Consider the following 27,493-nt stretch of genomic DNA (forward strand, 5'->3'; position numbering starts at 1 on the left):
CCTGCCTATGAACTTCCATGATGAAATTTTCAAAACCTTGTTTGTATTCATTTGATTCCTCAAAGTCAAGTTCAGTTTGAGTTAGGAGAAAAAATTCTTTCTCCTCTTGAGAGAGAAAAACAGTTTCATCATCATTTATTCACATCATATTTATTTAACTGTCATCTAAATCTTCAATATTATTACCCCCATCATCAGTTTAACTTTCCTAAAAAGGAGGCCAGACCTGCTGTTCTGGACCCTTTTGTTTTAGTTGTTTTATTTGGGGAACATTCCTTCTGAAGTTTTGGTTCCTAATTTGAGGAGCAGATTGATTTTCTCTCATTTGAGCTTGGTAATTTATGTTCTCTTTGCATCATATTTTCAACTACCCTCACTAGGTTATCAATTTTATGATCAGAGACAAATGTGGAAGGCTCTTCTTTAATCATAACCCTGTGTTCAAATTTTAGTTTGGCCTTCTTGGTAAAGATGTTAGCTTCAACTTTTATAGCATTGAATTGCATTTATTCCAAAGTTGTTGGGTCTATCTCTCTAACTTGATACTCTGTTGGGTTGTGTTATATCCTTTCCATGACTAACCTACATAGTGAACCGAGGGGTTAGAGGGGGGCGAAGCCCCCCCTTCGTTGCATCGACTACGAAACGGGAGGGTCACAGGGGGGTAACATCCCCACTGTCTGGGGGGTTTGAGGGGGGCGAGTAGCCCCCCTCTACGAGGTCTGAGGCAGCGCCCCAAGAAATTTTTTTTTGGACCCTATATTAGGTTAGTCGAACCTACCTATCGTTTTCGGTCCTTGGTTTTGGATGCGATGGTTTTCAGTCCATGGTTTTGGATGCGATGGTTTTTGGTCCATGGTATTGGATGCTTCGGCATGCATAAATATCTATTGTAACATTGAAAGCAACATAATGAAAAATCAAGCTGATAGTCCCAGTTTTGGGATCCAGTGGGAAAATCTTTGTGTATATGTGTTTTATGTGTCATGCTCTTTCATTGTTTATTTTCTGTGTTTTAGAATTCGTATGTAGGTAATTTTTGTATGGGGTTAAAACCTACATATGGTATTGGAGTTGTTTTGGCTTCAAGGGGACTCCTTTGTTGCTGATGGGTTTCGCTCAGGCCTATGGTAGACCCTGTTTAGTGGGAGATCTATGAGATCGATTCTAGTGGTAAAAGAAGATGGCAAGCAGTGGAAAGATAGAGATCGAGAAATTTAATGGTCAGAGTTTTGCGTTGTGGAAACTCAAGATGGAGGATCTGTTGGTCGATAAAGATCAATGGATCGTGGTAGATCCAAGTACTAAACCAACGGGAGTGACCGATGAAGAATGGAATATGTTGGATCAGAAGGCAAAGAGAACAATACAATTGTGTGTCTTAGATTCATTATTTTTGAATGTATCAGGGGAAGCTATAATGAAGGCTTTGTGGGACAAGTTAGGGACTTTGTACCAATCTAAGTCTCTGGTGAGTAAATTGTTCCTGTGAAAAAAGTTGTATAACCTGAGGATGAAAGATGGAGAGTCGGTGACAAAGAATCTAAATGCGTTTAACACTATGGTAAGTTAGTTATTGTCTGTTGATATCAAAATTTCAAATGAAGATAAATGCATTAATTTTTTGTGTTCTCTAATAGATTCGTGGGATAGTCTGGTTATTGCAATAGGTAGCAATGAAACTGCCTTGCAGTTTGATGAAATAGTCTCACCCTTGCTGATGGAGGAGATGAGACGGAAAAATATGGAGAGAGAGAATGGTGATGCCTTGCCTGTACGAGGAAGGTTCCAGAATAGAAACAAAAAAAAGTCATCGAGTGGGAGATCCAAATCTCGAGGAAAACCTGTAAAGGTGGTGTGCTAGAAATGTAGAAAGGAAGGGCACTATGAAAGGGACTGTAAATATAAAGCTCCTGACAAAGGAAAGGGATTTGATGATGCTCCTTCTGTAGAGGCAAGAACCACCTGAAACGAATGTGGGATGTGTACTTGGCTTCTTCAAGTACACATGTAGATCATGAGGAATGGTTGATTGACTCAAGTGCATTCTTTCACATCACTTCCCATAGAGAGTGGTTCTGTTAGTATGAGAAATATGACGGTGGTGATTTCTTATTAGGGGATGATAGGAAGGCTAGAATCGTTGGTTGTAGAAAAGTAAAGTTGAAGCTACAAGGTGGAAGGGCTAGAACACTTCCGAGTGTTCTACATATTCCTACATTGGCCAGAAATCTAATTTATGTAAGTAAGCTCAATGATGCAGGTGTAAAAACAATGTTTGAGAAGGATACCTGCAAGATGGTTCGAGGAGCACTTGTATTGATGTGGGGAGTTCGGACTAGAACTCTATACAAGCTACAAAGTAGCACTGTTGTTGAAGGGTGCAATGGTTCTGTGGTTCCTGAAAGTGGAGCAGAAAATCTAGTGGTCTCTGGAGAGAAGACCATGCTGTGGCATCAAAGGCTTGGACATATTCAAGAGAAGGGCCTTCAAATACTTCATGGTAAAGGTATGGTAGAAGGTATGAGCAATAGCTCTCTAGATTTTGATTTCTATGAAAATTGTGTGTATGGGAAGCAGAATCAAGTGAGTTTTCCCTCTAGTGGTAAGAGGTTGAAACATATATTAGAGCTTGTGCATAGTGATGTGTTTGGACTTGTGAAGGTTCCATCACCGAGTAAGTGTGCGTACTATTTATCATTTATAGATGATTTCTCAAGGAATATATGGATATATTTCCTTAATAAGAAATCTGAAGTCTTTAACGGGTTTAAAGAATTTAAGGCTCTGGTGGAAAACCAAATAGGGAAGAAGATAAAGGTGTTGAGGACAGATAACGGTTGAGAGATTTGCAGTAAGGAATTTGAAGAATTCTGTAAGAATTGTGGTATAGCATGATAGAAGACTACTCCATATACACCTCAGTAAAATGGAGTTTCAAAAAGAATGAACAAGACGTTGATGGAAAGGGCAAGAAGCATGCTCAGTGGTGTCGATTTAGGCTAGGAATTCTGGGCAGAGGCGGTGGAGATAGCATGTTACCTGGTCAGCAGATCACCTTCATCAGCGTTGGAGGATAAGACCCCACAAGAGGCATGGACTGGTAAGAAACCCTCTCTTTCACATTTGAGGGTATTTGGATGTGATGCATATGTAGATGTTCCAAAGGATAAATGAAGCAAGTTGGATAGTAAATGTGAAAAGTGCATATTTAATGGGTATAAGGATGGCTTAAAGGGTTATAAGCTTAGGAACCCAGTAACAAGGAAGGTTGTGTACAACTGAGATGTGGTGTTCAGAGAGGTAAAAGATGTTATTAAACATGAAGTCCAACCAAAGGAATCTGAGAAGATAGAGTTTGAGCTAAATTAGGAAGAATCAGACTCTACAACAGAGGAGGAATCAGAAGATGAAGAGCCACATACTCTGGGTGTAAGAAGATAAACTCGAGAAAGAAGGCAGCCAGAAACGTATAGTCCATCTACTTTCTATTCAAATTTTTCTTTATCTGTTATTGATGATGATCCCAGAATTGTGAAGGATGCAGTAGATTCCAAGGATGGAAAGCTCTAGAAAGAGGCCATGGTTGATGAAATGGAATCTTTGCACAAAAATGAGGCTTGGGATCTGGTGGAGTTGTCGGTTGGAAGGAAACCCATTGGCAGCAAATGTGTGCTCAAGAAGAAGACAAATTCAAAAGGAAATGTGGAGAAATACAAAGCTCGGTTGGTAACAAAAGGTTATTCCCAAGTGCCAGGAATTGATTTTGGTGATATTTTTTCTCCTGTTGCCAAGGTAACTTCTATTAGATTACTTTTATTTGTTGTTGTTTCTTTTGATTTTGAGGTAGAACAGATGGATGTGAAGACAACATTTCTTCACAAGGATCTGGAAGAGGAGATCTACACGAAGCAACTTGAAGGCTTTGCGATGAAGGCTAAGAAAGAACTGGTATGCAAGTTAAACAAGTCTCTATATGGGTTAAATAGTCACCAAGGATGTGGTATCAAAAATTTGATACATTTATATGGGGACTTGGCTTCACCAGAAGCAAAACAGATCACTGTGTGTATTTTAAATTAATTGGTGACCGTGTTATTTATCTGTTCTTGTATGTGGATGATATGTTGTTGGTTGGAAATGACAAAGAAATTATCGAGGATTTGAAGACCCAATTGTCCTCCAAATTCGACATGAAAGATCTTGGTGTTGCAAACTATATTTTGGGCATAGAAATTAAAAGATATCAGGAAAAGAGGAAGCTCTCGTTAAACCAGAGGAAATATGTTGAGACAATACTGCAGAGGTTTAATATGCAGGATAGTAAACCGGTGAAGGTTCCTAGGTGTAAAGCTATCTGTGAACAGTGTCCCAAGACACAAGAAGAGGAAGAGGATATGTCTCGTGTTCCATATGCAAGTGCAGTTGGTAGCCTGATGTATGTAATGGTCTGTACTAGACCAGAAATTTCACATGTAGTGGGAGTATTGAGCAGGTTTATGTCAAAACGAGGGAAGTAGCATTGGACAGCAGTGAAGTGGGTTTTTAGGTATTTGTGTGGCACTAGTGATTATCGTTTGTGCTACAAAGGAAGACCAATATTGGACAGAGTTTTGGATATTTGTGGCTTTGTTGATGCAGTCTAGGCAAGAGATTTGGATTAGAGAAGATCTATAAGTGGGTATGTGTTTAATCTATTTGGAGGAGTAGTTAGTTGGATGAGTAAGAAACAATCTATAGTGGCACTATCAACTACAGAGGCAGAATACATGGCAGCCACTCATGCAAGCATGGAAGCAGTTTGGTTGCAAAGGTTGTGTTCAAGTATTGGGTTAGTACAGGGAGCTATAAGGATAGACTATGATAGCCAAAGTGCAATTTTCTTGGCAAAGGACCCTGCTTATCATTCAAAGACAAAGCACATTGATGTTTAGTATCACTTTGTAAGGGATATGATAGAAGACAAAAACGTGTTGGTGGTAAAGGTGGACACTTTGAAGAATACTATAGATGCATTGACAAAATCTGTGAGCTTTGAGAAGTTCTCCTGGTGTAGAGAAACAATGGGCATTTCAAGGCTGGAAAAATGACTGAGCTCTCTTGTGGCCCCCTGTGGAAAGAAAACAGCAAGTGGGAGAATGTTGGGTTGTGTTATATTCTTTCCACGACTAACCTACGTAGTGAATGGGGAGGTTAGAGGGGGAGCGGAGCCCCCCCTTCCTTGAACTGATTGCACAGCGGGGGGGTCACAGGGGGTTTTGAGGGGGGTGGGTATCCCCCCTCTATGGGGTCTGGTGTAGCGCCCTAGGAAAAAAAATCTTGGACCCTATATTAGGTTGGGAAAACCTACTTATTGTTTTCAGTCCATGGTTTTTTGACGCAATGGTTTTCGGTCCATGGTTTCCGACGCAATGGTTTTCAGTCCATGGTATTGGATATTTCGGCATGTATAAATGTGTATGGTAACATTGAAAGGAACATAATGAAAAACCAAGTTGGTAGTCTCGGTTTTGGTATCCAGTGGGAAAATCTCTATGTATATGTGTTTTATTTGTTATGCTCTTGCATTGTTTATTTTTTGTGTTTTAGAATTCGTATGCAGGTAATTTTTGTATAGGATTAAAACCTACATATTCCATGTCTACGTCAAAACCATCAGGAAAATAAATTAAAGTCAGGCCATGGGAGGGCTTAATTTATGTAGGAATTGCATTGTAAATAGTATTAATATGTTCACAATATTCTTCCATAGTTTCATTTGGCTCTCTTCTCAGTTTTTTGTATTCATTCAGGAGTTGAAGTGGATTTTTCTTGATTTCCCATCTAGCTAAGAAAGTTTTATGGAATGCATCAAGGTTGGCTATAGTTCCTGCAGGTAAACTCCCAAACCATTTTCTGACATCACCTCCTAAGCTTTGAGCAAACAATCTCATTTTTACATTAGCCTCATCTACTTCTTGAAGGTAAAAAACATCATTCATTTTATCCACATGTTGTCGAGCAGTATGAGAGACAGTATTATCAAAGGGCAGAATTTTGGACTGGTAATCTCCACGAATAACATTTAGCTGGCGCGGTAACAACAAAGGTGCATACCTACCTTCCATAGCTAGTCTGAGAGATTGACCGGAAGATGGACCTATGGTAGGTGTAGGTGTGATAACTACAAGGATAGTAGGGGTAACAGTCTGAGATATTACAGGTGAAAAAGTAGAGACTATAGAATGAGTAGGACTAGGGGTTTGTAGGTTAACATACTGGGAAGATTGGCTGGATAGAGAAGTTCATGCAATTATTAAAGCTGAAAATTCAACATATTGTTGAATATAAGCTTCATCAATGCCTTGGTTCAAAATCGAAACTAGATCCCGTAATTTATCAAATTACTGTAGGGATTCAAGATCATGATCTATTTCAAAAGGCTGGGTTTGGGGTATATATGGTCGCAGTATCTCTTTATCAATGATAGTTTGATCTACAAAGCTCTCAGATCTTGATCTAAACAAACTATGCTGGAAAGGCAAATCAAACTCTATATCTTGAATAGTTTCAAACTTTTCAGGAAGAGAGTTAGACCTAGACAAAGGACTATTATCATGAAGAGAATTCAACCTAGAAAAAGGGATATTACTACCTTAACTCTTTGTAAGAATTTTATTTCTCACCAATTTCTCTGGATTATATATAAATTCAACAAGGTTTGGATAAGGGTGAGCTCTAGTGAAAATTCTTTTAGGATCTAGATCTATTAAAGTTCATCACACATGTAAATAAATTAAATGATACACTGAATATATACAATATTACAACGTCAAATCAGGTATTTCAGGGTGATATGAAAAATTTGTTTTATTGAAATACTGATTGACTACCAGGGAATAATTATTTTCAATCTAAAAAGTATTCTTCCCCAGTATGGTCGCCACTAGGTTGGCATTCTGTATTTTGGAGGTTGAGCGAGTAAGAACATAAGACAACATCAAAACCACTTTAGAACCTGGGATCTAGACTTTCTAACCTCAGAGAGCGATCTCTCTATAAAATTTAGTTTTATTTTATGTAAATTTTAGGCTAGTTATGACTATACTGATTGTTTTGATTGAATGGTTTGGTTGATTTAATTTCTATAATTCCATTGGGCTATGGAGTCTCAAGATTTAACTGGATTTGGCATCAAATTTTAGAGGAGTTTCACATGGAAAGTTAGGTTGCAGTAATTGGATTTTTTCAGAAATTTAGATGGATTATGAAATAGAAGAGATGTAAGATTCAGTAGAAATCAAGGAGAAATTAGGAATTCCTTAATTTGACTTCAGTAGAAAGCATGAAAATTACTAACGACCAGAAGAGGGTGCTCCATGTAACATGTTCTATTCATCACATTTTCTGTTAAGTAATTGAGATTTTCATAATAACAGAGGAAGGAAAACAATGTTTAAACATATAAACTGAAGAAGCACATCACCATTTTGTACACCACATGAATCCTGTGAAAATGTCCCTGTATTATTGATGCTTCTAGCAATTTCAAAAAATTACAATTTGATGAGAAAATTATATTTAGAAATAAACCCTTAATACTTCAAATAGTGAAGCATTTATACAAATAATTACAAAATTGTTGTCTCAACCAATAGTGTATTATTATCCTTATTCTAAACAATACAATTTATCTTTGGTAGAAAAATAGGCAACGTAGATAGTGACATGGAAAGGTGGCTCTATTTTGGTGGATTCGGTTAATGAATTAACCTAAAAACTATGCTACGTTGATGTGATGGTTGTCGTGCTGGCTGTTGTGCTGCATATTGTTTTACTACATCCAAATTTTCCTTTAATTTAGTAAATCAAAAATCACTCACCACCTTTTTTAATATTGTATGGTTAATCTAATTACCCTTCGATAAATCTCATCAACCTCAGTATATTTTGCAAAAGTTGGCTTCACTGTAAAAACATGGTTTAGCTCATTCTGGATGTAGAACTAATTTGCCATGGTTTCTAAAAATTATATGGATATCATACTACCTTTTATGCCACTGAACTTGACACTTCTTCTGGCCATTTCCTCCATCTTCAAAACATAATCTTCGTACGTGATCAATTTATCATTAATCACATATATGATGGGCATCCCTTTCTGGATTAATGCTTCAATTCTGTTACAAAACCTCTTCACTACCAGCTCTAGTGTTTCACAACTTTCCTCCAATTGATCAATGAGGTTCCTTTTAGTAAAAAATTTCTTGACTTCCAAAATAGTTACATTCCTATCACTAATTCATAAGACTTCATATTTAGATTTAGAATTTAGGAATCTGATAAGATTGGAGGATTTTGTGGGCATATATCCCAACTATTCCCTTACCTAAACAATGGTTTCAGTGGCCTTTTCTATCAAAAATTTATGTTTGAAAATGATTTGGATATATGGAAAAATCTCATTCATAGAGTCTAGATTACCCATCCAAATAATTTCCTTGGCTTGGGCTAAGGTCTGACCAATTGAGGTATCCTTTTCTACCTTCTACGACCTCTCTAATAGTCTCTATGATTTCTGTACTTCAGCAAGATAAGGAGCTTCAGCTCTGGCTTTCTGTTCTTCTAGAGCTTTGAGCTTCCCATGCAATGTCTTGATCTATTTTGACTGGATTGACATGTTCTCTAGTGTCTTTGTCACATGTTTAGCACTTCTAGTATGAGTGTAAGAAGTAGTTTCAGTGGTTGTTCCTGTTTCTGGGATCCACGAGATGGGTATGGAATCCAGGGGGACAATCGACATCCTCTGTCTCCATTTTTTCTCCTTTATCATCTTTTCCATTTTTGCCTCCATCTACCTGATATGTATATTTTTCTCTATAATCAGCTTCATCATGTCATTCTTTTGTGCCTGATTTTCTTCAATGTCTTTGGTTAAGGGATCCTTTGTGGCTAGAATTTTTAACTATTTTCTCAATGTTGCAATATCCAGATTTTTCTTTTTGATGATCCCCTCTGCAACATTTATATTTTTAGGATCATATACTATCTTGATTATGAAATCTTCCATAGATTTGATCCTATTATCCTTTCCTAAGGATGATACCTTTTCCATTTTCAACTGAGATTGAATGTTGGAAAATGAAACTTGCAACTTCGACAATGACATAGCAATATTAGTTAATGTAGAAGAAATCATTTCACCAGTCTTCTTATGCATCTCCATTTGATTGATGGGATGGATATCTTTGGTTTTGAACTCAAATATAGTATTATTGTAGTGTGTTGATGTTTTTGGATGTAGAATTTGGGCCTCAAGAAAGGCCATCTGCATCTTTTCATGGTCTATGTCAAAAACTGATAACAATTTGCTCTGTGCACTGGAGGTCTACTTCCGAAACCGATTATGGGTATTGTTCTTAAGAATCTCATTCTTAAGTTTAATCTCTATGTACCTATCAAAAACAATATTTTCCTTCTCTCCTTGGACACTCTGCGAATATAGAATTGTTTCCTTCTGACCTTGAGATGTTGAAGGTCTAGTAGAAGATGTTACAAATTTATTGCCAGTAGGAGGTGAGTCTGTAATTATGATGGAAGCATGCTATTCTATCTCCTTTTCAGTATCTGTCCTAGGAGTCACTTTTTCCCTTTTCCTATAACTAATCCTGAATTATTTGGCTTCACTTACTATTGTTGATGATGGTCCCTACTCTCTTTGTCTTTTACTCATTTTCTCTTGAGGATTCGGAGTCTGTGAAGTTGAAGTAGAAAACAATTGTGCTTAAGCTTCCTGTAAAGTATTCTCTACCCATTCCAACTGACTTTCATAATTTTTTATCTCAGTTCTTGAGGTATGAATATAGGGAGTAGTTTTGTTTTCTACTCTTAGCTTTGAAATAATACCCGAGGGGTCATAAGACCATGTAAAACTCAGGCTAGATTTCATTTCTTTAAGAAGTTTGTTTGCTTCTTCACCTATTTTCCTAGTATTCCATATACATGGGCCTACCTATGTCTTTATGCGAAACTGTGACTTCTTCTTAGCCCCCTAAAAATGAATTCCATCAGAAATTAACATACGTTTAATGTATTTAAGTGCAAAAATCCTCACGGGGAGGTATTTAGGGAGTTTGTATGGTGCCAATTTGCATCAATAAACTCTTATTTCTGTATAGTTTTGGTATAAATACCAATCTCCAGTCTTGGTCTAATTTGTTATATGTAGAATCCTTTTGATATCTTCATTGATTCTCGGTTGTATGGAAGAGTCAAGGATTTTCATGGCTATGTGAACAAACTCCTCAATAAACTGCTTGTGAGAAAATTCTTGCTTGTCTGTCATGACCAATGAAGTCCAGAAAATGATTGGCTGCTAGTTTCCTTCAACATCTAGTTTCTGCATTGCAAAACTGAACTTGTGTGTTTGATAATTAAGGATCACGTAGATTAAAATGGAGGTGTAATTAAACACCTGCTCTATCGGAAATTTCAGAAACTGTTCATGAATGTTGCTAGCCAAGAATTGGCTGAAACTGAATAAAATGGATAGTTTACTGCCTGTGGAAAATATGGAGAGGAAACCTAGAATGGGTTCATCTACCCACTTATAAGAATAATAACCCAAAATATACGAAATTATGGATATAATTTTTTTGGCTTGATTAAGGAAGATAGAGGAAGGGTATGGAGGATTCTTCTTAGGTAATTGGGCATTTTCAGGCAAGAAGATATCAAAGATTTTGGCTCTAGTAGTGAAATCAAGCTTTTGATAAAGTTAGGTGAGGGATTCTAAGTAGAAAGTGGCACTATTTTCCATAGGGGGAGCCAGCATCATCTGGTTTATGGATTGGGCAACGTTGGTAAAGAGGGTGTGAATATATGGGGCCATAATAGCTCTTTGGTCGGAGACATAACATGCTTGACACTTTCTGGTGACTTTAGGGCATGGAAAGTCACAGGGAAGATATAATGGAGAATATTTGACTCCTAGAGTCTAATTTCATTAGTTTTGTGTGCATTCTTATCTTCCAGCCAATAGTATAGCTCCAAAAACTCACAATCACACTGGGTTTCACTGATCCGATAATCCATGTAGGCTAAAGAAATGTGATCTAAATATATGGAGGGAGGGATTAATGGATTGACAAGTTTCTCCTAGGTTTTTCTCTTTGGGGGCATGATTTTATCAGTGAATAATTATAGTCAGAGAAACAAAGGCTTACTAGGAATCAGTTTAAGTAAAATGAATTGTCAAGGGAAAGGAGACAGAGTGCTAAAAATTCTGATCTGGTTTAGGTCGAGGAAATGCTTTGAAAATGGTCGTTGTGTAAAAGCTATGAATTACGGAGAATGAGCAGTGAAAGGGAGGAAATTGATGTTTCGAAAGATTTTAAACAATGATAGGAAGTTCCATTGGAGGTGGTGTGGGGATGTTAAGTTTGAATGGTTACCCGGGAAGGCGAATTGAATGTCGAACGATTATTTTTTCTGGGAGAGAAATTAATTGGATATTGGCTAGGTGATGTGGCGAGAGGTGAGTGGCGGAGGTGATGAAGTGGGGACATGGTAAGCAGATGAGGGGAATGTGGTTTCAGAGGGGCTAGATGGTGGTAAGCAGTATCAGCCGGGGGAGGTGAAAAATTCTGAGAGGGTGCCATGTATGGATGGGGGTTGGTGTGAAAAACAACCTTTTTGGACCCCCCCCCCCCCCCCCCCCCACTTGAAGGTAGGGTGGAGAGGAGGAGACAAAAGTGAATGAGGGTCATGGATCATGAGGGATGAACGATCTCGATGTTATGATAATGGCGTGTTCTAATCAAATATGAAAAAATAAACCTTTGTGCATGTGCGCCTTTATTTCTTGTTTTGAACATAGGATAAAGGTTAGAAGTATATCCAATAATTTATCCATTCATGTCTTTCTGCTTTTTACATTGTCACTAAAACTTGGTATAAAATGGCATATAAGCATATTTATAAACCAAGTATTTTACCTACCCTTTCACTAAACTAACATTTTTATTCTTCTAAGGGGTGCAATTAGATTATAAAACCCAATTATTTCCTTTTATTGAAAATTGAAAACTATCTAAATCCTATTACTTATTTCTCCTATTGATTCAGATTAAACAATTGAATCAATGTCATTTTCTACCTAAGTACTGATTTACCAAGACTAAATTGATTCGAAAATCTTTATTCTCTAGTCTAATTTACATAAATTAAAACATGTTTAACAATGATTATACTATACGATTAAATAAATAACTAATCATTGTGGCATTTTAAACAATTTGCACACAACCTTTATTTATTAATTATGAAGAAAGCTATGTATCAGTAGTGGAATTTAGACTTGCAACACTTTCAGTACGATTTCTTTTGTTTTTCTTTTGATGGGGTTCTATCTTTTATTATTTTCAATATTTTTTTTTTCCTCTTTTTTTTTCTTTTTTGTTTTATACTCTCTTTTCATTTTTTATTCTATTTTTCTTTTATTTGGAAATCATTTACTGATTGACACTTATTTACAATATAATATTCCTGAGATAAAATACTTAATCATCTTGAGATCCTATAAATTATAGGACCCTAACATATTACTTGTGAGTTATTTTCGCTTATTTTAGTTCTTTATCAGTTTATATTTCATCTAGAAATTACCAAATTAAATGTATGAGTACCCCAAGAAGAAGAGACACAATATGTAGGCACTTAGCTAGGGAAAAACCCTCTAAGGGGAAAACCTAATCCAACACTAATAGATTCAATTCAAGGTGAGATAATCCAAGACCCTTTAGACCTGGACAAATACCTCGTCCAATCACTAAGTCATCCCTTCCCTCAAGTAGCTGATCCCTATCAGAGTCTCCAAGTGGAAACTTTCCAGTAGCAGCTACAATCCATAATTTTGATCACCAACTATGGATTTTCAGCCCCCAACAACAATATTTCGAACCTACATTAGATTTAGAATTTTAGCCCCACCTATAGCCCAAAAAATTCACACGTGTGAGAGATAGATTGCCCAAGAACTTGATTTAGGCCTTCCAACTTCTTCTATCCTTCCCTAGCAAATTGGCTCTATTTCTCTGCTTCTTCTTCTTCTTGTAGATCCAACTTCTTGAATGAGTATTCCAAATAGGTTGAGTTGCCTCTCTATATATAACCCTTCTGCTAGTTCGAATAACCCTAATTTAGGACGACTTCATGAGGACATGGCTAACTTTGTGTGGAAGAGATAAATGAACTTTTTTACTCAAAAATAATTCTTTTACATGATATGAAAGCCCAGGAAGGGTTTGATAAAAATGATAATTAATTTATTGACTCAAGACAAAACATATAAGCCTCTAATGGAGGATTTGACCTAGAAATTATTGACCCAAGCATGAAACCCATACTTTAATAAGTCATATTATTTAATATTAAAATTTATTTTGACAAATATAGTTATGGAGACCGACACTAGTTACATTCTTCAAGAGAGCTCATAATTATATTATTATAACGAATTTGAGCCTTGTTGCTGAATGATCATGTTCCCTAGAGATTCTAGGGTTTACCTTCGGTGTTATCCTCATAATAAGGGGAAATACTCTAGGGTTTTCCCAAAGCTTTATAATCTACAAAGGGAATAAAACATAGGCTATGATCAAGATTAATTCTTTGACCTTATATTTCTCAATAGATTAGTCCTTGAATTTTTCATATATGGTTTCATGGGTTGATAGCTTGGGTGGTCAAGAGCATGGTTTTTTCTCCCATCCACTTGGGTTCAATTCGAATGGACATTTTTGGTCCATTGTGATAAGGTTTGAAGAGTATGCATCCTATCCCACCTGAGATATTAACCCTTGATAATTCATAAGTTATTGGTATATTAATATTGTGGGCTATTAGATGGTGGGGAGAAACCAAGAAGGACAATGGTGCAGAAACCAGAGAGAAACAACAAAAGACAAGCATTGAAACTGAGAGTAACAGTAATGACGAAAGAGGTCAGGAGGGGAGAGATACCCTCCTACCGAGATGCTACGGCAGGCGAAGGAAAAAGCAGTCAGTTGGCAGCAGGAAAACAGAATGCAAGCCCTGTGTTAAGGGTGACCTGGCAGGCAAGCAGAAGGGGAAAATGTTTGCCATGTGCGAAGGAGAAACCACGGTTCATAATCTCGCCAAATAAACTGGAAAGGTACAGAAGCTACATGAAAGATCACACCATGATCTGCAAGTTCGTTGGAGTCTGGCCGTCAGAAAAAGACCTCACCAGATGGATTCAACAAAAATGGCAACCCCTAGGACACATCAAGCTTAAGCTAGGAGGAAAAGGCTTCTTTACGATAATCTTCTCTAACCTGCAAGACAAAGAAAGAGTGTTTGAGAATGGCCGTTATTTTTACTATAATGTTGGTCTCTTCATGAGATATTGGGAAGAATGTTATAACCCCAACAAGGAAAAAAAATTAGCAGCACCAGTATGGGTTAGATTATTTGGCTTACCAATGGACTTCTCGGACCCATAAATTTTGGAAGGGATAGGAAATACGATAGGGATTTTTTTGAAAATAGTGGAAAATACAAAGAAGGGAAGGTATAGCTCATATGCTAGGATATGTGTATACATGGACATTGCTAACCCGATCCTAGATACAGTAGAGTTAGAATATCATGAAGAAGTTTGGCAGAAAACCCTGGACTATGAACATATACCCTTTAGATGCCATAGGTGTCATGAATATGGACACCTGGTCAAACAGTGCCCCCTAACAACGGAAGAAGAAGAGAGAAAAAGTAAGCAGTAGAAAAAAAAAACAAACAGATCAGGAAGGATTTCAGGAGGTGGAGAATAGAAAAAGACCAACAAAAGAAAACTCAAACGAAGGTAAAAAGGAACAGCAAACAAACCCAGGTAAATCAAATAGCTTCGAAATCCTCCAAGAAGAAGGGGAAGATGAGGATCAAACCATGGAATACCAGGAAGACAAAGAGAAAGAAACCAACTCTAGTAGTGAAAGTATCCACACCAAGAGAAAAGCACAGAGTGATATCCCAGAAAAAGGCAAAAAACAGGAAGAACATACAGAAAACATGGAGACAAAAATGTAGATTAATAGGGGGGAAGACCTAAGCATAGAAGAAGAAGTCCTAAGAAAGTTATTAAATGAATGGAGAAACCTAGATGAACGTTTTATCCCCAAGGACCAAAAAGGACTCTATGCAGAAACATTCCAGCAACATCAAGCAAAACAGGGAAAAGGAAAAAAAAAGGTTGAAGAGCACCAAGAGAATCAAAAGGACAGTCGAACTGACCAGCAAGGAAAAGTAAAAGGGGGGGAGAAACGAGGATGAAAAAACATTAAGGATTCCATCCAGCTCATGGGGGAAATGTTAGTAAACACAGGGAGAGTTGTTCCGCTATTGCCAGTGTTCCAAAACCTCAATAAAACCCCCCAATGATTATAACATCCTAGAATATAAAAGGTTTGAATAGTAAAGGGAAGCAAAGACACTTAGCAGAATGGCTGAGAAAAGACAAACCACAAATAATGCTGATCTAGGAGACCAAAATCTCAGGTCAAAATATGGAGGAAATCTTAAATAAAATTAAACGTAAATATGAGCAAGTAACACTAGATGCTAAAGTTAGTGGGGAAGGGATAACAGTCATCTGGAATCCAGCAGAAGTCATAACAGACTGGTGGATAGGACTGCCCAGAATCCTTACAGGAAAGTTTAGACTCATAGGGCAAAGTGAATGGTTTCTAGTTTTAGCAGTCTATGGGCCCCACACCCCAGTAGATCGAGGTAGCTTCCTCACCCATAAGCAGAGGCTTGGGAATATGCATTGGGAACATATGTGGATCATTGCAGGAGATTTCAATATGACAACATCCAAAGAAGAGAAGAAAGGAGGAATACCGAGAGAGGACCCAGAGATGGAGAGATTCAGAGATTTACAAATGGAATTAATGTTGGTGGACATTCTAAATATAAATGGAAAATTTACCTGGAACAACAGAAGAGACGGGAATAGGTACATAGCATCAAGGCTGGACAAATTTCTAGCCTCTGAACAATTAATAGGAAATGATATCTTCTATGAAGCTTCCATTATTCCATCTATAGGTTCATACCACTGGCCTATCAAACTGGAGATTGCTATGAATCCACAGAATAAAAAAAGGCCATTCTGGTTCGAGGCCTTTTGGCTAAGAGATCCAAATTTCCTAGAAAAAATGAAAACTTGGTGGCAGGAGAGTAAAAACGACATGTAAGGTAGAAACAAAATGCATATGTTTCAAATTATACTAAAAGACATAAAAGGAAAAATAAAGAAATGGAATGGAGAGGAATTTGGTAACATTCAAAAAGAGAAAGAAATAATATAGACAAGAATGGAGAGAATCCAACAACAAATCATAGAAGGAGGAAGAAGCGAGGAGCTGGCAAAGGAGGAAGGCAGGCTAATTACACAAATCGAGGAAAGAAGAAAGGAAGAAGAAATTATATGGAAACAAAAATCATGAGTCCAATGGTTGAAAGAAGGGGAGAAAAATTCAAAATTCTTTCATAAAGCAATGGTGAACCACAGACAACATAATAGAATCTTCTCACTCAAGGACAGTCAAGGGAACAGGGTACTTCAATAAGAAGAAATGGAGAATTTACTGGTAAACTACTTCAAAGGGATCTTGACTGAACCTAATATACGAAGAGAGGAGGAAATAACTAATGTTTGCTGATATATCCCCAAAAAAGTGACCAGAGATCAAAATTTCACCCTACTCAGGGTGATTATGAAAGAATTGGAGGAACTAGTAAAAAAAATGGCGAAGAACAAGGCCCCGGGGCCTGACAAATTTACTATAGAATTTTACCAAGCTTCCTGGAGCTTCATGAGCTAGGACCTCGTGCAACTAGTGGAAGAATCAAGATGCACAAAGTGCATTCACCCAGCCCTCAATGCCACCTTCCTTGTTCTGATTCTGAAAACAGGGAACTCGGAAGAACCCCAAGGCTTCAAACCAATAGCCCTATGTAATGTAGTATACAAAATATTGGATACAATAATGGTAAACAGACTCAAACCAATCCTGCCTGACCTCATAGCTCCAGAGAAAATTGCATTTGTTAAAGGATGATAGGTAACTCATGGTATAGTAATTGTTCAAGAGGTAATATACTCGCAGAAAAACTCCAAAAAAAAAGGCATGCTAATAAAATTGGATCTAGCGAAGGCTTATGATCGTCTTAGTTGGGAATACTTGGGGGGTATCCTAAAGGCTCATGGCTTTGACGAGAGATGGGTGAAATGGATAATGTCAATGGTAAGTACCCCAGTGATGTCGGTTATGCTAAACGGATCCCCTTCGGAAGCCTTTAACCCTACGAGAGGGCTCAGATAGGGAGATCCCCTCTCCCCATTTCTATTCATTCTAGTAGCAGAAGGTTTGGGTCGGCTGGTGAAAGAATATCTAGTCACTGAATAGATAAAGGGACTGCGAATCTAGGGTAACGAAATTCCTATAACACATCAGTAATTCGTAGATGATGTCATGATCTACGAACAAGCTACTCTCAAGGAAGCCCAACAAATTTTAAAAATTCTCTCAGTGTTTACGAAAGTGTCAGAGACATAGATTAACAATGAGAAATCAAAAATCTTCTTCTTTAACACCCAGGTAGCATCCTAAGGATTCTTGGCAAGAACAATGGGAACCTGATTAGGAAGTTTCCCAGCAAAGTATCTTGGCATCATGCTCAATTAGTATCAATATAGAGTAGTGAATTGGGGACCTCTCATAAGCAAGATTAGAAGGAAGATAGATAATTGGACATTTCGGTCTCTGAATACTCCTAGCCAGATAATACTCCTAAAAGTAGTATTGCAATCAATCCCAGTATACCAGATGTCTAGCCAATCTATCCCTAAATCTATCTGTCAAAAATTAGTAGCCATGTTTAAGAAATTTTTATGGCAAGGAACAAGTAAAACACGAAAATGGGCATTGCTCTCTGAGGAATGGCTTAGCAAACCAATCAAAGATGGAGGCTTAGGTCTGCGTGACCCTTATACCCTCAACCAAGTGATGGGAGCAAAAATGTGGTGGAGGTGGACACAGGGTGAGCAAGACCTATGGAAGAAAATTTGGGAGAAGAAATATGAGGCGACAGAGAAACCAGAAGACATGATGAAAAGCCAAACAGAGGAAAAAGGATCAGAAATATGGAATTTGGCTAGGAACAATAAAGATCTGATAAGAGATTACAGCTTTTGGGAAGTAAGAGAGGGGGGCATAGCCAAGTTCTGGGAGGAATCCTGGCAATAGAGAGAAAAGCTTCTCCATAAAGAAGCCCTCTAAGAAATCTAGGAATTTACCTCCAAAACAGAGGGAGAATTGGTCAAAAACTTCTAGAAGCCAAGCATAGGGGAATACTGGTGAAATTGGAAGCAAAAGGATGGCTGGGTAGCAGCCCCATAGACAGCAAGCTGGGGTAATTACAACAAAGAAATGGCATCTAGGAAAGTTGCGGTTAAAACAGGGAAGGTTATACTCTGATGAGGAACTCGAATAAAAGACACATTCTCTATAGTAGAAGGTTATCATATAAAGGCAGGGCATAATCGACTGACACAATAAAAAAAATGGAAAAACATCTGGAAAATTAAGACTTGGCCTAAAGTAACCTTCTTTCTATGGATCTTACATCATCGACAGGCAGTAACCTGGGATCAAATACAGAGAAAAGGCATGCAAGGACCCTCACAATGTGCGCTATGCCAAGAACAGGAGTAGATGATGGATCACCTAACCAACAGCTACACCGTCAGCTGCAACCTGTGGAGAAATCACTACCAAATGTTTGAAAATAGTCATCGAAACTACCATAATATAAAAAATACTCTAGAAATTTGGCCAGGAAAACCTTACCAGAACCAGATCTTAAACTGCCTGTGGACGTTGTCCATTGGGCTCATGCTTTAGAACATCTAGACGGAAAGAAAAAACATGATATTCAAAGAGGAAAGGAGAACCTCGACCGAAATATGGAAGCACACAATACAAAATATCAGAGAAACTATTTTAATAGAAAGGTGGAATGATGGACACCGGAAGATCAATCAAATAGAGGAGAGAATTTTGCAGTGCTTACGATTAAAACAGAGCATGATAGATAGAACACAAAGTAAACCTCAAACAAGAGAGGTCGAGGATATTATTACTTACAGGCATCCACCACAAGGTTTTGTCAAGCTAAACTTTGATAGGGAAACGAAAGGTAATCCGGGAGAATCAGGAATAGGGGGGTTACTCAAGAATGATGGAGGAACCACTCTCAGAATTTATGTGATGGATTGCAGAGAAGCAGCGAACAACGAAGCGGAGTTACACGCGCTAAAACATGGACTCAAAATTTCCATCCGGGAAAAGTACCAGAACCTGCAAATTGAAGGCGATTTGAAACTGGTAGTTGACATAGTATAACAACTGCAAAACAAGACACTGGTGGAAAAGGTTAGCAGGAGTTGGAGAGCAGAATGGTTAACGAGTGAAATAGGGAAATTGATAAACAAAGTAGACTACCTTATCCCCACACATGTAAGGTGAACAGGCCACAGACTGGCAGACTCGTTGGCTAATTAGGGAAGTTGAAATAGGGGAAGGTCAATGCACCTCTGAGGAACAAAGCTCCCTCACCTGGAGGAGAAGGTGTAGCTGCGGAAACTTCTAGAAGTTGATAATGGTGGCAATAGTGATCCAGAGAGGAATGCTCAGGAAAGGGCAGCAAGTGGCAGACACGGGGAAAGGACATGGCCAGTGATGACAAATAGGACACACGAAAGAAATGAAAGGAGTAAATGGCAAAAGGGGCAGCTGACGGAGCAAGGCAGGGACGAATCACATCCCGAGATGCCAGCAGAGGTGCAATCAAGGAATGAGATGGGGGAGGGCAGGTGTGAGGTTAGAGAATGGATGGCAAGTGGCAGCAAAAGGGTAGAAAGTACATGGCTAGAGCAGTCGGGAGGATGTAGGAGTGATGGGGAGTAAAGGCAGACAGAACGGTCAAGGCACATCCCAAGAAGATGACTCGGGGAATAGTGCTGGTAAAGAAACAAGATAGGTGGAGGTCAGAAGGGACAGAAGGATAGGAATAACCCAAAGAGGGCTTGAGGTGGCAACAACAATTTGCATGCAGTAGAGCATGAAGTCGGTTGGAACGAAGAAAGGTGGTAGACAGGAGAACCGAACAGACAAAGAATATGACAACGACGGGGTAAGACGATAGGTAGTCTCAACCTCATACCCTATCTCTTACGTTGTAGCTAGAAGTGTAAGTCTAAGCAACTTCCTTGAGAGAACTATGAAACTTAGATCAGAAGGTAGGCATAACCAGTATGTAGGAAACCGTAGACTCGGGCAGCAGTGTCCACCTCTGACTAGAGGAGCAAGATAGAAAGCCCTGGCTCTGAGGAAAACCATTGGTCATCCGGGGAAAAATAATAAAGGTATCCTGAGGAAAGGAAAGACCAAATCCAGGATAGTTCTCAGAGTGTGGAAGGAAGGAACCTCAGGAAGGAGAAGGAACCCTGTAAGTAGCTGACCCAAGCAAAAAAAAACTGTAGAAAAGGGCAGAGGAAGAATGAGTAGAAAATCCCTGGAAAAAAGTAGAAAAAGCCAACCCCTTCGGCAGTCGGGGAGAAAATCCAACCAGAACAGACCCTCAAAAAGCCAGAAACATGGGCAGGGAGGGGTAACCATAGCCATTTCGAGTGGAGAAAATAAAATGGGCCAATTCAGAGGCTGACCCTCGGTGTCTGAAGTACCCTCATACCCTTCTCACACCCTGGGAAAGCATAATCCTGGCAAGGAAAGGATGGCAAGTAACTGGATCAAAAAACAAATTTTAACTCTTGTTACTGACTTATGTTATCATGTCTTGATAGGCAAGAAATGTTCAGTAAAGTGCAGAAATCAGTCCAGAAAGAAAATGGCCCCGCAGAAAGAAAAACGGGTACCAAAACAGGAAGAGGGAACTAGCAAAAATCTGGAAAGAAGAGGCAGGAAATCAGAGGCAAAGCACATGATGAGCATTATAGATGCTTACATGGGGGGAACCCACCTGAAATTAGGGAGTTGATAACTGGTTGGGAGAGAGAGCTGAGATCAATCAGCTTGAACCAGGAGGTCCCCAAGGGAGAAGGGAGGCCATGATGCCGGATCCCGACAACTCGCACAGCCGCAACTCCCTCTTCACTAAAACACTCCAACAATACTAGATAACAAAGCATGTGGTAGCCAGAGCCATGAACATGAATCAGGCCATCCGAGAAGAAGAAGAGGAGGAAATGCAGCAACAGAATGAACATCAAAGGGATCAGAACCAGGAAGAAATGGAAAACCTGAAGTCTGTGCTCCTTAAGGAAATTGTAGCTATACAAATTTAGGCCTCTCGCAACACTCTCATCTTGGGGAGAATTGAACAGATGTTGGGAGACCTGAAATGGAAAATGGAGTAGAGAAGCAAGATCCCTGGATCAAGTGCCAAGGCACCTATCCCGATAGTTTCCTCGGATGAGGACTGACGTAGTATGTTAAGTCTGTCAGTGTCTTTTAAGAGATAAACTAAAATATGATGTATTATCGTAGAATAAAAGTTATGATAATGAGTAGAGCTCAAAAGAGCAGACATGATAGAAACATAGAGATGAACATTTTCAATTTTTGGGATGGATTTAATGCAGACACGTGGTTGCCTAGTTTCCTTCAGGTAGGTTAGCCACGTGGGACATATGATGAATCTAATTTCTTTTTTTGAAATATAGATAGTAGCTCTGCCAAAGTTCACAAAAAAAAAAAATATTGTGGGCTATTAGATATACTCTTGGTGCGATAATGGTCGTTGGAAAATTTGACCTTGGGTCTCGCTCAAATTACTCCAACGTGTTACCAATTCACCATGTTTTAAAAAAAAGGTTTTCATACATTGTGTGTGGAATCTCTGAATTTTGTGCAATCCTAGATTGATCCAATCATACACAATGTTTGCAAATAACCACCCTACACTAGTATTAAGGTTAAATAATCATTATTTTATTATTATTTTTTAACTAGTGTGATCATTAATTGGGGAAATCTTATAGGACGTTGATTTTTTCCACTATGACTATAACCACTAGATGCACCATGCCTATTCCTAAATTGAACAAGAGTTATTGAAAAATATCCAACCAAAAAATTCATAATATTTTACATAACATGTTTATATATTTCTGTATTCAAGCTTCTGTGATCCATAATGAATTAAACAAAGTCTTTTGGTAGAAATCGACTGAGATAATTTTTTGGCCCACGCATTTCGAACCAACAAGTCTGGTTCATGATCAGGACGAGATGAAGAGGCAGACCATGGCAAAGCCTTAGATAGAGAGCAATGTAGAGACATAATAATTTCAAATAACGGCTATATTTGAACAATAATGTTTAAATTATAATATTAATTTATTAATATATTAAAAACAAATATTATTAAGTAACGACTATGTCAAACGAATAGTTTTTGAAAAAAATATTTAAATAATGATATTATTTCATTAATTTATTAAAAATATTAATAAATAACGACTATATAAATTGCTAGTTTTTGAAAAATAATATTTAAATTAATTTATTAAAACCAAATATTATTAGTTCTTGAAAAAACTATCAATAAACTACACTATAAAACCAAATGTTTTTCTAAATAAACTAGACTAAAAAACTATCCATAATAATTCTCTCTTAAAATAAATAAAAATCAATTGCATATTCCAAAAACTTTTTACATTTAATGTGATTAAAACAAATATTTCAACCCAATACAAATAAAAACATAACTCATAAAAATATCTCAACTACATAGAAAACCACCCTCATATATCCTAATCACGTTTCAAACACATAGCCACTAAAATTTATGCTCTCACGCATATCATTGTAGAAAAGATAAAAATATCTCAACTACGTGGAGAACGACCCTCATAAATGCTAATCAAGCTTCAAACACAACCAGTAAAATTTATGCTCTCACAGCATATCATTGTAGAAAAGACGAAATTTCGCAAAATAGACCATGCAAACTATTTGTTTTACAATTTCCTAAGTGTAATGAATTCCTTAATGTTCATTTTCATTTAAAGGCCGTGATATTACAAATTTTGTAACTCAATTATTTTATAAGAAGAAAACGAAAAAAAATAAACGTTTTTTATTACAGAATTTAGCAACCTTATTTTATAATCAACATATAAATTACTTATTAACTTAGCTTTATAATGAAGAATTTAATTTAACATTTTAATAAATAACGAACATATTATTTTACCATCTTAACAGATCATTAACACAAAATACTGCTTTGAACTTTCGATGTCATGTTTTCGTATGTGAATGCAAAAATCGACAGTTGGAAGACTTTGGTAGAAATTTTCATTATTAATTTAATGGTAACGTCGAATTTTCCAACTCATGCTCCCCACACTTTAGATTTTGTCAAACTCTGTCACTTTGTAAGAATAACTTATCCGAAGAACAATTCTCGTCAAAATTGTGAATCGGTCTTCAATCGCAATGAAAAAGGAAGGTAAGCTTGTAAGACATATTTTATTAAAAAATAGATGTGTAAATATGATCTATTTGCACAAACATAATAATTTATTTTTTTGTGTGTATGTTTTGGTTTTTTTGTTTATTTAAAATAAATTATAAATCTTCACACTTAAATTATATAAATTTTATGATTTAAATTAATAAATCTAATAATATTTTTACTAAATATTATATATATATATAACAAAACCATACCACAAAAATAAAACTAGGATAGTAAACATGATTTAAAATTTCCATATATATGCCATCAATGTTAGAGTTTTGTATTATCCGTTTTAAATTGTTTTAAGTTATTTTTATTAGAATATAATGAATTATTATGATAATAATTTCTAAAAATAAAATTTGTTATTTTAAATAAATTATAATATTATTATTGGATAGAGTTTTGTATTATTAAGTAATATGATTCATTTTAAATTAGTTTTATTAGAATATAATGAATTATTATTACTAAAGTTTGGAGAGAAGCTTCTGGAGTTCACTATAATTTTGACATCGTAAAAGGTTAGGAAGGTCAATATTGCAACAAAGACTATGAAACTGACATCTAATGTGGTTGTATGTGGGGCACTCTAACATGAAGTGATTTTCATCCTCGATGTTCACATTCTCATGGAGATGGCAGATCATTTCCATCCATGATGTTTTAGGCACTGCCCAACTACGAGTTTCACTATGGAGCTCATGAGAGTTTGTTTAAATCTTGGCTATATTAATTTTCTTCTTTGAGATAGTTAAAACAAAGAGATACTTTTGATCTTCTAGGGTGAGGTTGATGACCTCCTTATAATATCTTAATTTTCTTTTAGCTGCTAAATCTTTCTCACACCACATTTTTTCTTTGAACTTAGAAGTAACAATATTTGTAATGTTATTAATGTTTTGCAATGCAAGATTCTCTTCGATCTCCCAATGGTTTAACCACACTATAGTGTCATTATACTAACCTCGTTTGAGCCTTTGGTGGTTTTGGCTAGAATTTAAAGTTAGCTTACGAAGTCTATGGTCTCGTATGTTATTGAGTTTGTGCTTGTACAAAAGAATCCTAGTCATATGACTAGGCTCTCGATAGGGGAAAGACCCACTTCTATAAGGAGAACGCGATAGGGTGTATTGCTTTTAATTTTGAAATTATAAATTAGAAAACGCCTTTAGATTTGCTCAATCTTTCTCCAGGATTCTCTAGAGATGCAGCAACCCCAAATTTCACATCCAAATAAGATAACAAGAGTGACTAATGTTTCAAAGAGGAACTTCTTTCTATCCCACATTAGGAGGTTTGCCTTTCTACAATTATTTTCAAGACCAAAATAAGCTTTCCAACCCCCATTAATCCTTTTCTAAATGCTATAGTTGCAATTGAGCTTGTGATGAATATCAATTCCTAGGTACTTGTAATGTTAGTCTCCCTCTCTTAAAAAACAATAATAAAATCCAATTAAATAAATAAAATCATGAGAATTCCTCAAACTAAGGATTCTAGTTTGGATGAGAGATTCTCTCCAACTAGCTCTCCTAAATTAGTGTGTAAGTTGAGAAATTGTCTCAACCAAGTGAGTCTAAGATAGATGCACTATCTTAAGACCACTTGCTCATGTATTTAAATGTATTATTAAATTATTTGAATAAGCGAAAACGAAAAATATGTAAGCATGAGAGACCACATGATGGTTCTCTACCTTTTCCGCCTGTTTGTTTTTTGTGTGTTGTTGGTTTGATTATTGTGTGTTAATTTGTTGTGTGTGTTTAATATGGCTGAGTGGTTTCTACATGTGGTATCAGAGCTAGGTGTGAGTGAGGATAGTGTAGCGTGGTGAAGCCAGTTCAATACGTTGTTGCATGAACACATTGTGCGTGGAGCTTGTGCAGACCTGTATGGATGAGCTGGCTACAAGGCTATGTGATAATAGTGCTTCGACGTGATTATGTACAAGAGATGTAAGTGCTACTTTCCCTGCCACAACACCATTTAATTCAGGAACATATTGATATTTTGAAAGGGATTCCCCCCATCAGGATAATTGTTGGAGAAGACAAGAATATATGTTTCTGTGGGAGTGGATTTTCCAAATTCTTGCATAGGAAAGGGCAACATTCATAGGAAAATCAGTTTCATTGTGTATTGCAGAAGTGTTTACAAAATTTTTTGACCACTTTATACACTTGTGTCTATCTGCGTGTTTCCGTCGAGAATATGAGAGCTCACCTTCCTTTTCCTCATTCATTATCGCAGATCTAATGAAGTGCCCTTTGGAGTCTCTCGGAATAGCAAAAACCTTCTGATTGAGATTTAATCCAATTGCTCTGTGGCAGGTTGAGGTGTGATATCTTCCCTCAAAGTACCAGACCACTGTTGCTGATTTTTAGCATTTGACACAGCCACAATAAACATCGCATATAGGGCAATAGTATGTCTCCTTGTCGAGAAGATTTTGATAAATGAATTCCTTACAAAATGTATGACGACACTCGCATATTGTTGTAGCTTCTCTCAAAAACTTGCAGCATAGAGGGCAAGATAAGTGCTCTTTCAGCTGACGCTTTTTGATGTTTACATAATGACCAGACATTGTCATTCCACTGTCTTGGATCTCCACCAGAACTACTCACAATCTCACCACATGCCAAACTAAGGAAAAACTTTCACCTTTTGAATTCTATGAAGTACATCTTTCTCGCTTGTATACTCTATCTCATTGACTAGATTGAATTATCTGGTCATTTGGGGGACCGCCCGCTTGCCTGTCTTCTATTCAATGACTCCCGGGGCTATGCATAACAGTTTGAATTCAGAGATTCTGTTTTCTAAATCCGTTAATAAGTATGGTTTTATTCTGTCTACAAAAATCGACAATCATTGCCCAAGAAGGGTTAGAATGAATTAGCTCGCACACAGATCACCAGCTTAGGAGGGAGGGAGCATGTAGGTATAGAATTCTATGAACAAATTCCTAAGTGACTTTTCAACGCATGAAATTTAAAGGATATGGTTTGATTTTTTTTTTGACATAGTATAAAACAAGACCATTACTTTAGTTTCACAAAGAGGGAGACATAAGTAAATTGAAAATGGTGTATTTTTTAATTATGAGTTATTTTTTGGAGGGACAAGGAGTATTTTTAATTCTTTATGTAAGGGAGTAAGAAGTGATTTTGTGGAGTCATAAGGTGCATATTTTGTCAATTTTTAGGGCGATAAGTGAAGATTTTTAAAAGGGAAGCTCATTGTTGTATTTTAAAGAAAGTTGTTTAGCAGAGTTTACATTTATTTTTGAAGACAAGTTGCTTCAAGAATTTGTGAGCTTGGCATTCTCGTTGTTGGAGAAATCTCATTCATGATGTTGTGAAGGTGAAGGTTGATGTAATTCACTATTTAATAAAGACATATTTTTGTGGTGCTTGTGTCCTAGATCCAGCCGAAATTGAATAATGGGATCTTATGTACACGGTGTGTAATGAATGCATGTGCATGACTTGTGTTCAAATTATCTCTTTGTATTATGCTTAAAGAAACTACATGCACATAAGTACACAAGCAAAAAGTGTCACATCATCAATTTGATACGATTATCTTTCAAGCAAGCATATCTCACATTCTGTAATCAAAGAAATCAAGTTAAGGTTGCTACACACTCAAGCATTTCAAAGTACAATCTCAATCAACATCATCAACACTTTTTGTATCACCTGCTGATAAACATCTTTTAATTGAATTGTACGGGTGCATTCTCGGTTGTAACCGGCACCCTAATTTGACTTGTTAAGGTGAATACATTAATTCAAGTAAGTCTTCAACTGAGCCATCACGATTGAACTTTTCATTTGTATCTTGAGTGCATTTTCGACAATGTTCGACA

The sequence above is a fragment of the Pinus tabuliformis genome, chromosome X, assembly GCF_031772625.1.
Source record: "Pinus tabuliformis cultivar Carrire ecotype Pingquan chromosome X, CPIR1, whole genome shotgun sequence".
Lineage (NCBI taxonomy): Eukaryota > Viridiplantae > Streptophyta > Pinopsida > Pinales > Pinaceae > Pinus > Pinus tabuliformis.